Below are 15,109 nucleotides of genomic sequence, written 5' to 3'. Positions count from 1 at the left end.
AACTACCGCCTATTCTCTAAAGTTATAGAAGATTCTCAAGTGTAAGAATCAACAATATATGTGTGTATGTAAACGCTAGGGTTAGTGTCAGCATTGTTACGTAAAACTGACATTTCGAGAAACTCTCCACACGACTATAAATATAACCAACGCGACGCGCCCCCAATCAAAAGGGAGTATCTGTTATTGGGTTGCTGTAATTCGTGTGTTATAAAGCTCGTAAGCTATAACTTTGATTAACGCTTATTAATGGGGAACTTCAGATATATTGACCAGGAACGTTTATAAATTTTGAACATTACGAATCATTGAACTTCAGTGGATTTACATTGGACATTAGTACTTTTACGAAGATATTATATAACTTCAGCGGTAAAAGAAACTCGACTTGTAATCGGCGTGTGATCAGTGAGAAGTACAGAGCTAGCTTGCTCCCTATGAAGTGAATCGTACCTACGTCAACTCGAAATTAATTCGCTCATCGTGAACCTTCGATAAGGCATCAAGGAAGTTCCAGACTAGACAGAAGACTATACACTGCCTGTAAGTTTGTAAAACTTTTGTATACAAATTATTGTTTGTAATAACTATTTGTAATAACTGTTATTGGATTATTGGTTGTATATTAAAATATATTTGTATTAAAAAAACTGTGTGTATCAATCTTGTTGGCAAAAATCATAAATTGGAAATATATTGGCATTTATTTAACTACTAAATTTTAAATGATCATTTAGCTCGGTTTCAGTCCATTCGAAATTGTAATAAGTAACAGTTATCAGTGCTGTGCTCACCACGGGTATTAATACCCGATTTTTAGTATTATAAATCTGTAAACTTACCGCTGAGCCATTTTTTTTTATTTGTTTGAAGGTAAGCACAAAGCTACACAGAACACAGATAGCCCATTATGCTGCTTTATGCTATACAACAAACAAATCTTTTGTAAATAATTATTGCCACTTATGATAAGTATCTGTAATTCAAGAAGTGCACTGTGGGAAATAACCGTTACACTTTGAATTTGTAATTGTTTCTAAAAATACATAGATAGACCTTTTGTATTGGCTGAAACTTCGCTGTTTTAATTGCTTACAAAATACATTTCCACAACAAAAATGAATACGATATTAAATTTAATCATCCAGTGAGATCTTAATATTTTAATATACTGACGTTAATTAAAAATTAAGAAAAAAAATATAAGGCGTGTTTCTAGAAATATTAGATACCGTAGAAAAGTAAAAAAAAAATCATTTTATATGATAGTTTTATTAGGTTAGGTTTTAAGATGTGTTACTCAAGTTTCTTGTTCCTTATTACTCAAAAGATGTCGACTATTAAAAGAAAGTGTCAGTTTACAAACTGTAGGATAAAGTGTTAATAATTATTTATTTCAATAATGTGAACATTATGTAAGAGTATATCTATTTTTAATATGACTAGTGAAGATTTTAATCAGGCAGGCGGTAGTACAGCCTATGTAGGGATGGCTCGGATTGTTCATCGAAATGAGTTTTTTTAATATCTTCTCAATAGGTCATAAGAACTTTACAATAATATACAGTGTTTCCTTTTATAAAAATATCTATGTAATGACTGGAACTGTCTGTAAATATCATAAAAAGTTTGAATTTTTGTTCTTCTTTCTTCTGTTTCTTTTTTATTAGGTGATAACTCATAAACCAAAACAATGGTGTCAACCAATTTCATTGAGGTGACATAGTTTCAAACGGAGTTCTCGCTTTTGTAAGTATTATTATTAACTTGTAGTAATTTAAAAATCGTAATTCTAGTGTAAACAAAGTTATCATTACCCCTTGAAGTTAAGTGTTTTACAAAAATTTTGTGTTCTTTTAAAAAGATTAAGTACAGGGTGAAACAGAAATTACTAGCCAATAATAGATAAACTATTGGAACATCATTGTATTTAGAACTTTGTTATTAATACAACCTTCCTATGTCTATTGAAACATTGCATTAAAAAATCAAACATCTAAAGAAAACTTTTCAAAAAAGGGAGTAATGTAGGGATGGCTAATATCAACTTCTCAAAAACAATTTAAACAAGATAGTATGGATGGTATTTGCATCATCCCTACATAATTGCACAGACAATAATTAACATATAACAGTATAATTATAACTATTCAATCAAACAACTGAGTTTAATTTATCCTATTTTTGTCTCTTAACGTTCTACCACACTGTGTGTCTGTGCTATTATGTAGGGATTATGCAAATGTCATCCCTACTATCTTGTTTGCATTGTTTTTGAAGGATTGGTATTAGCCATCCCTACATTTACTTCGTTTTTTGAAAACTTTTTTTTACTTATACCACTTTCATTTTATGTTTGTAAGTAAGTACACTTTGTTTTGTAATTATTTTCAGAGTGTGCTGTTAAGTGAACAGATTTATTTATCTATTTGTTTGTTGTTAAGCGTAAAGTTACATAACGATTTATCTGTGCTGTGCCCCCCACGAATATCTAAACCCGATTTATAGGGCTATAAGCCTTCATAATTACTGCTGAGCCACTGGGGGACAAACTGAATGGAAGACTTTGCTAAGAATAAAATAATTCTGGCTTTATTTGATAACTGTATATGTGGAAACTTCATGTTTGACAATAAATTTTATTTCGCCTGTCTCAATTTCAGAGTTATCAAGTTTTTTTAATCTGTGAACTAGGAATCCTGGAAATAGCTTCTAAAGTCCCTTTACATCCAGTTCACCCTAATCTCTTAACATATATATTTATTTATTTCTGTTATGGTCAAAAAGGAATGACAGATGAGTTCTGTGTTCAAGCAGGGAATTGGAAGACTTTGCTAAGAATAAAATAATTCTGGCTTTATTTGATAACTGTATATGTGGGAAACTTCATGTTTGACAATAAATTTTATTTCACCTGTCTCAATTTCAGAGTTATCAAGTTTTTTTAATCTGTGAACTAGGAATCCTGGAAATAGCTTCTAAAGTCCCTTTACATCCAGTTCACCCTAATCTCTTAACATATATATTTATTTATTTCTGTTATGGTCAAAAAGGAATGACAGATGAGTTCTGTGTTCAAGCAGGGAATTACTAGGGGCAAAAGTTAATGTACATTCACGCATTTTGTGTGTGTATTTGTTAGTGTTTTTTTTTTGTAATTTTATTTGAATATTCATTAATTGTTTCAAATGTTGAACCATTTCTTTTGTGATTCAGAAACCTAATATCCTTAATTTGTATTTATCATTTATATTTTAATTTTTTACTCATAAAATTCTATCTTTTCGTCTTTTTACCTTCTTCCCGTAAATTTATATATTACAAGTAAAATAAATACCTGTCTTAATTCTGATTTATTTTTAATGGAGAAGACTTTTTTAGATCAGGAAAATAAATTTAGGTAATTTCATGTGCACCAGTTTTTGTTAATAAATCTTCCGAACAAAAGTAAGACGTTTTTCTTTTAAAATCGAGATGTCTGAACAAACAGGTGTACTGTGACTGTGGTTACGTGGAATAGCTTATACCCAATAACATGGTTATTACCGAGAGTTAACTCAAATATATCTTTGTGTTCAATTGATTTCTTGAACCTACGTGTTTTCCTAACATCATGAATGTTATCAAAAGTTGATATATATATTTAGATGTTAACTGAATGGACGATAAAAGAGTAAGAAATAATTTGATTTCAAATCAATCTTTTTTCACAGTTGAATGATTCGATCGAGTTAAAAATATTGAATAATTGACAAGAGAAAAATATACTGATAAATGTATCTGATTATCTTTATGGTAATATGATAAATGTACCTGATTATCTTTATGGTAATATGATAAATGTATCTGATTATCTTTATGGTAATATGATAAATGTATCTGATTATCTTTATGGTAATATGATAAATGTATCTGATTATCTTTATGGTAATATGATAAATGTATCTGATTATCTTTATGGTAATATAATAAATGTATCTGATTATTTTTATGGTAATATGATAAATGTATCTGATTATCTTTATGGTAATATGATAAATGTATCTGATTATCTTTATGGTAATAATTACGAACATGCTTATATCTATATTTACAATTAAAAGGAATAAAACAATAAAATCGTTACGCAATAAATAGTAAGGATTTTAACGTTGTATCCCTTTTAATTCTAAATATAACTGTTTTGCACAAGTCGTTTTAAATGATTTATGCTTATATTTATTTATGCATGCATTCATATATATATATATAAATTATCGAACCCACGAAGTTCTCTAAACTACTGATTTCATATTTTGTTGAACAGAAATTTAAAAATATATATTGTTTTTTTGTTTAAACAACTATAATCGTTGAAATAAGTTTTTCTAAAAAAAGATGAAATATCAAATCGCTGACAAGACAACTTTTTTTCTTACATATATGTAAATTACTTATGCTCATTAGATCTTTTATTTGTGTGGTGGAATAATATAGTGCATAATTAATAAGTAGTAATACAAAAAATAGCAGAGATACAATGACGACGAAAGAAAACCTGAAAAAACAAGGGTAGAAAAAACTTTAGTACATTTTAGTTCCACAAATGCTTCTTCCCCTAGTGGCACAGCGGTATGTCTGCGGACTTACAACGCTAGAATCCGGGTTTCGATACCCGTGGTGGGCAGAGCACAGATAGCCCATTGTGTAGCTTTGTGCTTATTTGCAAACAACAACAATCTATCAAACACTAGTCAATCAATGGAAATCAGATAGAAGTATTAAATCGATTCCAAATAAACTATTTTATTTTCATAGTGCTGTATGATTGTTAATATTACTTTTAACTCCAGAATTATTACTTTTTAAACATTTAATATATATTTTTAAGTTAAATGGTTGAGAAATACATTTTTTGTTATTTGTATTTTTAGAAGACCTACACAAGGGGAAAGATTAGATCTCTACATCCAAAAGAGAATACAAAATTAGTTTTTTTTTCTATAATTTGAAAATACTTATTTTTTGAATAAATAAGACTGGAAAGATGAATCAATATGAATTACAACAAAGACAAAACAAACCTTTCTTTTCCATTTCTTAAAATGTATTTTTTCTGTTTTTATATTTAAATGTAGTCGTTTCTATTGTGCATTACAGGGAAACTACTAGGATAAGAAATTACTTCTGATTTATAAAGTTGATATTTTAAATACCACTGTTTCCAGCAAAGGAATGTAAAGCCAGTAATATGTCAATTGGAGTATTTTGTACAAGTTATTCATTTATTCATTCATTTAAATTAATCTTTCAGATTATTTAGCCTAAGGACTTTAGGGGCGCCATGAATCTTCAATATAATTATTCAGTTTATTGAGGATATTCAGTTACTAGCGAACAGTGCGAAAACCGCATTGAAAACATTGAGATGTCCTAGTTATTGGTCTTGGATTTTGAATGTATGACAGCAAGACATTTCGTAATTTTTTAGGTGTTATTAGATTCTTAAACTATACGAAAATATTTGATGTAGACAAATCACAAATTGTAATCTGGTAATAAAACGAGGTTCGTGAACAACACATTATGATGATAATATTAAAATATATCATGAACTTTGTTTATTTGTAGTCAGTAACAAAGCTACACGATGGGATATCTGTACGGTATCTACCACGGGTGTCGAATCCTATTTCTGGCGTTATAAGTTCGCAGATTTACCGCCGAGCCACTGGAGGGCGCCCTGAAGTTTCAAAAAGAATAAATTCGTGAAAGTGTGAAACATTGTATACGTTAATTAATTAAAACACCTTTGCCAACAATTGAAACTATAAATTCTTACTATTTAACTAAGTTTAGAGTTCGTTATAAATATCAGCATGTTTAATCACATTGTAGTATTCGTTACTGAAAATTTACGGTTTCCATTTTGACTTTAGGTATCTGTGTCTAACCATGTTCTTATATTAAGCTAGATGACGACAATTTTTCTTTAAGATACTGTTTCAAATATAAAAAATCGTCTAGAGTTTGATCCTTTTTAATTACATTTCTCGCTATTTATCTGTGAATAACCGAAACAAGCTTTAACCACTTGTTTAAGATTAGTTTCAAGCTTTTATTTCCTTATTTTAAAATGTAAACATATTTTTCGAACGTTTGACATATCTTTTCTTAAAATATCACATAATTAGAGAGCTTGGGCTATCTATTCTGTAGTCTTAATTTTCTTGATCATTTCGATTTTAGTGTTTTATTCAAGTCTATGAGTAACTGATTCATGTCAGTTGCTGCGTAACTGTTAGACTTATAATAGCAGTTATTTGTCAAGAAAGAGAACAATTCTCATTTTTCATTCATCAAAAATGTTACTACATTAAGGTTAAATAGTATTTTTATTTTATTTTATAAACAATGTAAGTTCAAGCTTATGTTTCATTTTATTAACAATGTAAGTTCAAGCTTATATTTTATTTTATTAACAATGTAAGTTCAAGCTTATGTTTTATTTTGGTTTTTATGATTTTGTATGCTGTATTTTCTAAGATAGTAGGAAAATAACCGCTCATATGCTATTAATACATTCCACTGCAGAAAAAGAAAAACATTAAAACTGGATTATATTGATGATGTGAAAATGTTTTACAAAGAAATTATGTTAACAAAATAGAGCTGATGTTATATAATATTAACATTAGCACAATTTTGTAAAAATTGTTTGTTTGTTCGATTCCACACACAGCTACTCGAGGGCTATCTGCGCTAGCTGTCACTAATTTGGAAGAGATAGACTAGAGGGAAGGCGGCTAGTCAACACCATTAAATCTTGGACTACTACTGTCAGACCGGATAGTGGGATTCGATCGTCATTCTTATAACGTACCCATGACCTCAAAGTGCTGAGTGCGAGGTTTCTTTTCAGTTTTCATCAGTAAATTGGTAAAGCTCCCCTCCTCAGATAGTTCAGTACAAACGTTAATAAAGTTTAGTAAGTTACTTAACACCATTACGTTCATCCAATATGCTTTTTGTTGACAACGGCTTTCGTTTCACTATATTCAATGTGACAGTTAATACTTTTATTAAAAATAATTCAATTTTATGTAAAAGCGAATCAAACGATTGAACATTTAACGATTTCAGAATAACATAAGGTGTTAATCTGCTAAATGTTTAAAACAAACTTGTTTTTTAACCACTGCTTAGCAACAAGCGTAAAAAGGCAAAACGTAAAAGAGTTGAAATAAAGTACCAAGAGAAGCGTTATGTGTAATGTTTGTTTCACACCACACTATGTTATAATAACGATAAACTAACTTTTTCCATAACATTTGAACGTATATACGTGTGTGTCCGTGTATGAAATATACTTTGTCAAAGTTTTATGTAAACGAGCCTTCATTGAATTTTTTGCAGGTTTTATATATTATATTTTTCTAGATATGAGAACAATATATTTATGATAAATTGATATTTTTTGTATGTTACTTACACATTGCCAAGTTACCTATTTAACAGCAACAGTTCAAAGATTTGGCAGAATTAGAGCTTATTATTAAATCCTTCAGTCGCTTTACAGATCATGGCAGAGGTTAAGGTATTAACTTTTCTCCACACACACACACACAAAAATAAGAACAAAACATTAAAATAATGTTATAGGTATTTGTAATTACACATTACTTTTGTTTTAAAAGTGAAAATGTCGAATTTTCGTTTACCGGACTGAAGATCTAAATATTGTAGTTGTATTATTTATGCAAATGACTTACAATGAAGTAAGCCAGATAATTTAATCTATGTAAGAAAAAAGAACATTTGATTCTCTTTCAGACCATTCAAAGGACATAATACTGGAATAGATTTTAATAATACTGTAGCCGACTGACTTACATTATGCAAAATTTTAAAGCTCTATTCAATATATATATATATATCTGTAGATTGAATTATGCTGTAGCTACAAAGGTCCTAATCTAAATCCGTTGGACGGTGATGTCTAGTGCTCACCATTACCATTGAATTGACTTTACTAGGCCATTAATTAATGGAAAAAGAGGGGAGAGCACGAGGAATAATATCATTGCAGTCAGAACAATCAACATATTAACTGTCCATTTGGTTCTATAACTTATAACTGATATAACTGAAAAATTTTCCTTTAATCATTCATCAAATATATATTTTTTTTAAAGGAGTATTTTTAAAATTTCTATCTAAATACTCAATAATGAGGTTACTTTTATGAATCTGTTTTGCGCTCGGCAGAACTGGAATAAAATATTGTCCTGAATAGTTCTTCATTTTTCCTTATAAGGTTTTAGAAGATTTTGAAATTTTATAATCAGAGCTAGTTATATATAAATAACCAACAGTATTTGAAAGTTTTGGATATGTGAACGCCGCAAGAAGCATGATAATATTTTACAGAAAAAAAGAGTTGTCCAAAGTGAAAAAGAAATCCCTATAAAATAAACATTAAAAACGTGGTGTCAGATAAAAATAACAAATGAGAATTGACCTCCTGCTCTTCAGCGTCCCCAACAGAGAGCGCTGCATGGGAGCAGGCCAAGAAATGAGCTTCAAGTAAGCATCTGTGATCACGTGACGAGCTGTTGTTGATATTACTTTTACGCGCGTGGCTCCTGTAGCCAGTGCTTGGTTCATAGAAAGAAGCAAGTACGCCAAGTACTCGTTTCCTTTGTCTGAATAACTCAACTTTTGAACAGAGGGTAAGTAGTTTTTGTATGTTTATAAACAAGTTTATTCTCTATTTTCCATGAAAATGTTATGATTGTTTTACCCAGCAACTTTCTTGTAAAGTTTGTAGCTCTTTTCCTTATCAAAACGACAGCATAATTCTGTGTCCCAAAGCTGATCCTCACTAGCCATTGATGAAACCTGATTCATTGAAACTTTTCCTGATACAGTTGGTAAGCGTATTTAATTTTTTATTGGAAAATATTGATATCGATATCTAAAAAGAATCAATCCTCTATCAACAAGAATATACTTTTGTAGATTCCCAGCATGTCTGAATAGTTTCTGATAATTTCGTTTCGTGATATAACTTTGTTAGTGATACCGCGGTATGAACGCCTGTATGAATGTTTCTGTTGTCTAGCGTTCCTGCAATGCGGAGAAAACAGCCGTATATCAAGAAAGTCTTAACAACATTTTCCCAGTGAATAAATGGAAATTAAAATGAATTCAAGAAAACTACAGAACATATCCATACAGTTTACGAAACGTATTATTAACTAGAGATTGTTTTGAAAGAAACGTTAATATAAACCGAGGCAATTAAGTAGTGCCCAAAAAGTCAATTGTTAATTAACATTGTAAGCTAACATGAAAGTTAAATAAATATGTTTTTGTGGTAAATAATTTGTATTCAAAGCCTTCTGCGAAATTATATCATATCATATAAAATTAAGAACTGCTATGAAGCGTCCCCGAAGTTTGTCAGAGAATATTAAGATTAGAATGATCCTTTAACATGAAGTATATATTTGTTCACAATTCAGTGACGTCTATGAAGTGTTGACAGAATTTGATTTATTAGCATAAATCAATATCCAGGGTAATACGTTTCATTTAATTTAAGTGTTGATAAAGTTTAGCTTATTAGTGCAAATCAATATACAGGATAATATATTTCAGCTAAAGTTTGTCAGTGAAAGATTGGTGGTTTGTCAGTAAATTTTGCAAGTGTAAATAAAATATCAATGGGATTTCAATGAAAATATCGATTTAAGTTAATTAATGTCCATTCGTTGCCTAGAAGCATCAATAAAACTGTTATTCAAATTCAAATGAATATTAGGCAAGATGTGTTGATAATATTTTTCATTGTACGTTGGACATTAAACATTGTTAAGTAGCTTTGGCAATTATTTGTCAATGTTATTCAAATTCAAATGATTAGCTGAGAAGATCTGTTAATTATTCAGTGTAAACCCGAAAGCCTCGGTTCTTTTTGGTAAGTCAAACAACAGAAATTGTTTGGCAAGAAGAGCTAGCAAAGTTTATCAGTTTAAAACCCAAAAGAAGATTTGTTGATTAGATTTGTCAAATCAACTAGAAGATAGGAAGTTCATTAGTAAGCAAAAGTACCATCAGTAAAACTTACTAATGTAATTTGTGAATTAATGCTTTGTTATTAAGTCTCAACAGTAAAATTTACCAGGGTAAATAAAGGGTTGCATAATCACTGGAATAAAATATCGGTAAAATAATTCATCGTACAAAAGAGAAATTTTTTATCAAAAATTAAGAGATACCGATCTTTTTTTGGCAAAATGTTGTAATTGTTACAGTTTGCTAGATTTTCCCCTTACCTTCCCCAGTTCATTCTTGTTTATTGGTATGTATTACAAATAAATAACTTGGATGCATTTTGAAAAAGCATTAAGATCAAATTAGGCCAGACATGGCCTAATGGTTAACGTTCAAAACGTAATGCCATTGAACACGTCTGCAACGTCAGATGTGGGCGCGTTATAAAAGTGAAAAGCAATCCCTTTTTTGGCTAAAAAAAACTAACCAATCTCCTATGGTGGAAGGTGCTGCTCTCTCTGTCTATCCCCCTTCAATTCAGTAGCTCAAAATAAGGGAGAAATCAACCTGAGTTCAGGCTGAAAATATCAATTCCACAATGACATAAGGAATTATAATTTAAAGATCTATAAAATCATGCATAAGAACTATCATATCTTATAAATTACTAAAAAAGTGGTCACAGTTTGATTTAAATTTGATATTTTTATATGTTTTTGATTGCTTTGAGGTTTTTTAATGTTTCACTTTGTAAGCTTATCGAGTTTACTGTCTGTTGGTTAATTAATCTTTTTTATATATGTACTAGCGAAAATACCCGGCTTCATTCGAGTTATTAGTTTGATTTATTTTAGATGACTATGTCAGTGTGTATACTCTGAACCCATTTTAGCAAAAAAGTATAATCTATATACTTTTGTTGCTCATTTACAGGATGTGGCCTGTTTATAAAGGTAAACTTCCCTCTGACTTGTCCTCCGATTTTAAACTTAAATAATAAAAAGAAACCTATTTCATTAACGGAGCCTCTAAATTAGAAAACAACAAATATTTTTTTAAAATTTTGTAGTTTATACATTTTATTTTTATACTTTCATCACATAGACCCTTAACAACAATATTAGGTTATACTTTTATTGCTAAGCAACATGATATAAAAGCCATTGTTGGAACGCATTGTTACCAAAACGCAATGGCTTTTCTGTATATTAGAAGTTGTTATATAAGGAACCACTTCTTTTCTGTGGTTTTTCGCTAGATTGCCTCATTAAAAAGATACACGTGCTGTGTCTGTCTGTCTGTTATTTCTATTTATAATATAAGAAAATACACCATTAACTAATGTTTGATACAGTAATTGTGACAGTTTAGATTCTGAATGACCAACTTATTCATCCCATCTCTATGTTGAGAAAAACGGTGTTCACTGATTTTGGAACCAAAACTAAAATGCCATTCATAAATCAAAAATTCATATTGAATGTTACTAGGAAAAACTCTAGTCATTATGAGATAGCCAAGAAAGTGTCACTGATGTACCCAAAATGTAGTACCGATATTGTTAAAAGAAACAGTATAATCATTGTTTTGAAAAAAAAAAAACTGTCACTGTTACACAAAAAGTCGATTCTGCTATTGTTGAGAGAAACAATATTCACTGACTTGGGAACTAAGAAAATATTGTTGGTACACCGTAAAGTTCCTACTGATGTTGATGATTATTCTGGACTTGATAGTACCTCATAGAATTTCATTCATATATCAAAAGTTTGGTAACAATATTCACTGACTTGTGAACTAAGAAGATATTGTTGGTACACCGTAAAGTTCCTACTGATGTTGATGATTATTCTGGACTTGATAGTACCTCATAGAATTTCATTCATATATCAAAATTTTGGTAACAATATTCACACTTCTGTTCTAAGTGGTTTTTCGCTAGCTTACCTCTTAAAAAGATGCGCACGCACGCACGCGCGTGTCTGATTATTTGTCCGTGATTTCTATTTGTAATATAGGGAATCACTTCACTTCTATGTGTTTTTTTTTCTAGCTCGCCTCATTATGCACGCACGTGGATGAGTAATAATACCCAGGTGCACATCTCCATGGTCCATTTAATACGGGTGCAAATTTCAGGTTTCAAGGTTCTTTCCTCTTGGAGCTATAGCGGTAACATATTCTTTTCTATGTGTTTTTTCGCTAGCTTGCCTCATTAAAAAGATGCGCACGCGCATGCGCGAACGCATATACATAAGATAAGTAATACCCAGGTATACACCCTCAGTATTGGTGCAAAATTTCAGGTGTCTAGGTTCTTTCTCCTCGGAGCTATGGCAGTCATGTATTATTTTCTATGTAGTTTTTCCCTACCTCGCCTCATAAAAAGATGAGCACGCGCACGTACGTGGATAAGAAATAACACTCAGGCGCACACCCTCAGGGTTTACTTAGTATGCGTGCAAAATTTCAGGTTTCTAGGTTCTTTCTTCTTGGCGTTATGGGGGGGTCACACACACAGACCCACAGACACGCCATTTTTATTATAAATTCAATGTATATTGCGATGAAGTTGTGGATATTGAAGTATTTTAGAAATTTGAAAAGTACGGAGTATATTGCGATGAAGTTGTGGATATTGAAGTATTTTAGAAATTTGAAAAGTACGGAGTATATTGCGATGAAGTTGTGGATATTGAAGTATCTTAGAAATTTGAAAAGTACGGAAAGTAAGGGATATAACCACGCTTGACTCCACATGTTTTTTTTTTTCACATAAATCTGCAATCAAGCATGACTTTATTTATGCCCACAGTAGCTCAGTTGTAATTCTGCGGGCTTATGACATTAGAAAATCGAATTTCGATACCCGTGGTGGGCAGAAAGCTCATCATGTAGTTTTGTGCTTAATAAGAACCTAATAAAGCGTGACTTTATCACTTTTGTGAAGCTTAAACAAATCATCGATGGTTCCCTCTCATGGGCGTTTCACACCATAACAGCTAAGTGTGTGAGTGTTACATTAATCACTCAACTATCTTTATTACTTTTTCATGAAACATTGTCTTATTTAATATCATTAAAATGAATGCACAGTGATATTACAATATACGCTGAGAAAGTTTCAAGTCTCTAAGTAATTAAAATAAAAATATAGACATCCACACACATAAAAATCGAATTTGTTTGCATATAAATGTTTAGTTTTTAAAGTCAATCCTGTAAAACTTTTTTTTGCGTTCTTTGTTGGTTCTAAGTTTATAGTTTATTTTGGATTTTTTTTCTTATATTGATTTTGGATCCATTTCAGTTAAAACCGAGTTTTAAGTCATAATGTAAACATTCAGTTCTTTAGCTGAAATCAGTCGTATCGATTTTCAAGAAAATTGTTTTCATAACTATATATACTTACTTAGGAAAGATAAGTTCTCTCCAGTTCTGTTAAGTGAGATTAAATGCACTTTTAGTTTGCAAAAAAAAAAAAAAAAAAAATGTTCTTATTCGTATGTGTATTCATAACGTGACACAACGAAGTATATATGGGAAATATAGAACCTCTCTTTCAGAGAAAACCGTTAGTCTGGCTAATGCAGAAAGATGAGGCAATTTAAGATCAATGGGTAGGTAAATTTGCAAGCAGTCTATAAGCAGATGGAAAAAGTTTTTTTTTTAAAGGAAAAAGCACCTCACCCTTAATCTAGGAAACGTTCTCAACTGCGTATCCACCCAACCTAATATCGTTTCACACTCTTATTCATTAATTCCATGACTTGATTACTGGTTACACCAAGAACTTTTCTGTAAGCTTTCTCTAAAAAATCAATATATTTCCTGAAAAACGTCTACAGACTGTTTTGTTACGATCATCAGAGTATACGTTTTTAATTTCAGTTTCTGTAAATAGCCTTAAGTATTTTTATATCCTGATAATTAAGAAAAATCAAAAGCAGAGAATAAGCTTGATCCAGTAGTGTGCAGGTTATTTTATGTTAAAACAATGATATTTGAAAATAAAACAAAAATAAAAACACAGAATAGGCTTGATTCATTAGTATGCAGGCTATTTTAAGATAACAAACTGACCTTTGAAAATAATATAAAAACAGAGAACAGGCTTGATCCAATAGTGTGCAGGTTATTTTATGATAAAACATTGATCTTTGAAAATAAGATGAAAACAAAAACATAGAATAAACTTGATCCAGTAGTGTGCAGGTTATTTTATGTTAAAATAATGACTTTTGAAATAGCTTATTGTGAGATGATAAAAACATTTACCTTCTAAGCCAAATGTTACTACTTTTAGGTATTGAGCTTTCTCGAAGGTATATATTTTTTATACTTACTTGTTTGTTTGTTGTTAAGTGCAAAACTACAGAATGAGCTATCTGTGATGTATAGAAACTCGATTTTAGCATCATAAACCTTGAGACTTATTTAAAAAAACTTTTAATGATATTAACTAAAATATTAATCTATAATCTTGTCTGTGTGTTATTGATTAATCCCTTTCACAAAATGTCGCATGTTAAACATATATTTTTGTGATATTTAAAACGCTAAAGATGAAGCTATGACTTAACGACAAGGACAGCTGGTATTTGCTCTTGGCTAGAGATTTCTGTTACGTAATTCACGATCAGTCTGACTCGTAACATTTTCCAAGCAATATTCTCAACGAGCCAGATATATGTAACATAACATCGTTTAGCAATTTGAAACAACCGATTCTGGCCATTTTCCAATGTCTCACGATATGGAAGTACAAATCAGTCAATAATCATTAAAACTCATGTTTAGCGATTAATAAAAAAACATATTTTTGGTATATTATTTTGTAGCAATTAGAAAGGTCTATTTTTAATTAATTATTATCACAATAGTTTGTTAACAGAACTTGGTATAGTTTTTTTATTAATTATTATCACAATAGTTTGTTAACAGAACTTGGTATAGTTTTTTTATTAATTATTATCACAATAGTTTGTTAACAGAACTTGGTATAGTTTTTTATTAATTATTATCACAATAGTTTGTTAACAGAACTTGGTATAGTTTTTTATTAATTATT

General features: G+C 30.3%; 1 protein-coding gene across 4 annotated transcripts in view; it reads left to right on the top strand.

Annotated features, from left to right (window-relative positions):
- Positions 1–8,629: 8,629 nt before the first annotated feature.
- LOC106459884 (ubiquitin-conjugating enzyme E2Q-like protein 1) overlaps positions 8,630–15,109 on the top strand; it is a 54,764-nt gene continuing 48,284 nt past the window's right edge. For 3 of the 4 annotated variants that reach the window (XM_013919556.2, XM_022386458.1, XM_022386457.1), the window contains exon 1: positions 8,630–8,711. The gene's annotated coding sequence lies outside the window, so the exon portion shown is untranslated. Of the gene's footprint in view, positions 8,712–8,833; positions 8,913–15,109 lie in introns of all 4 variants that reach the window. The other variant, XM_022386456.1, reaches the window with a different exon arrangement.

This window comes from Limulus polyphemus, unplaced genomic scaffold, assembly GCF_000517525.1.
Source record: "Limulus polyphemus unplaced genomic scaffold, Limulus_polyphemus-2.1.2 Scaffold675, whole genome shotgun sequence".
Classification (NCBI taxonomy): Eukaryota; Metazoa; Arthropoda; class Merostomata; order Xiphosura; family Limulidae; genus Limulus; species Limulus polyphemus.
Note: the sequence above shows the minus strand (reverse complement) of the source record. Positions and strands in the feature narration are given on the sequence as shown.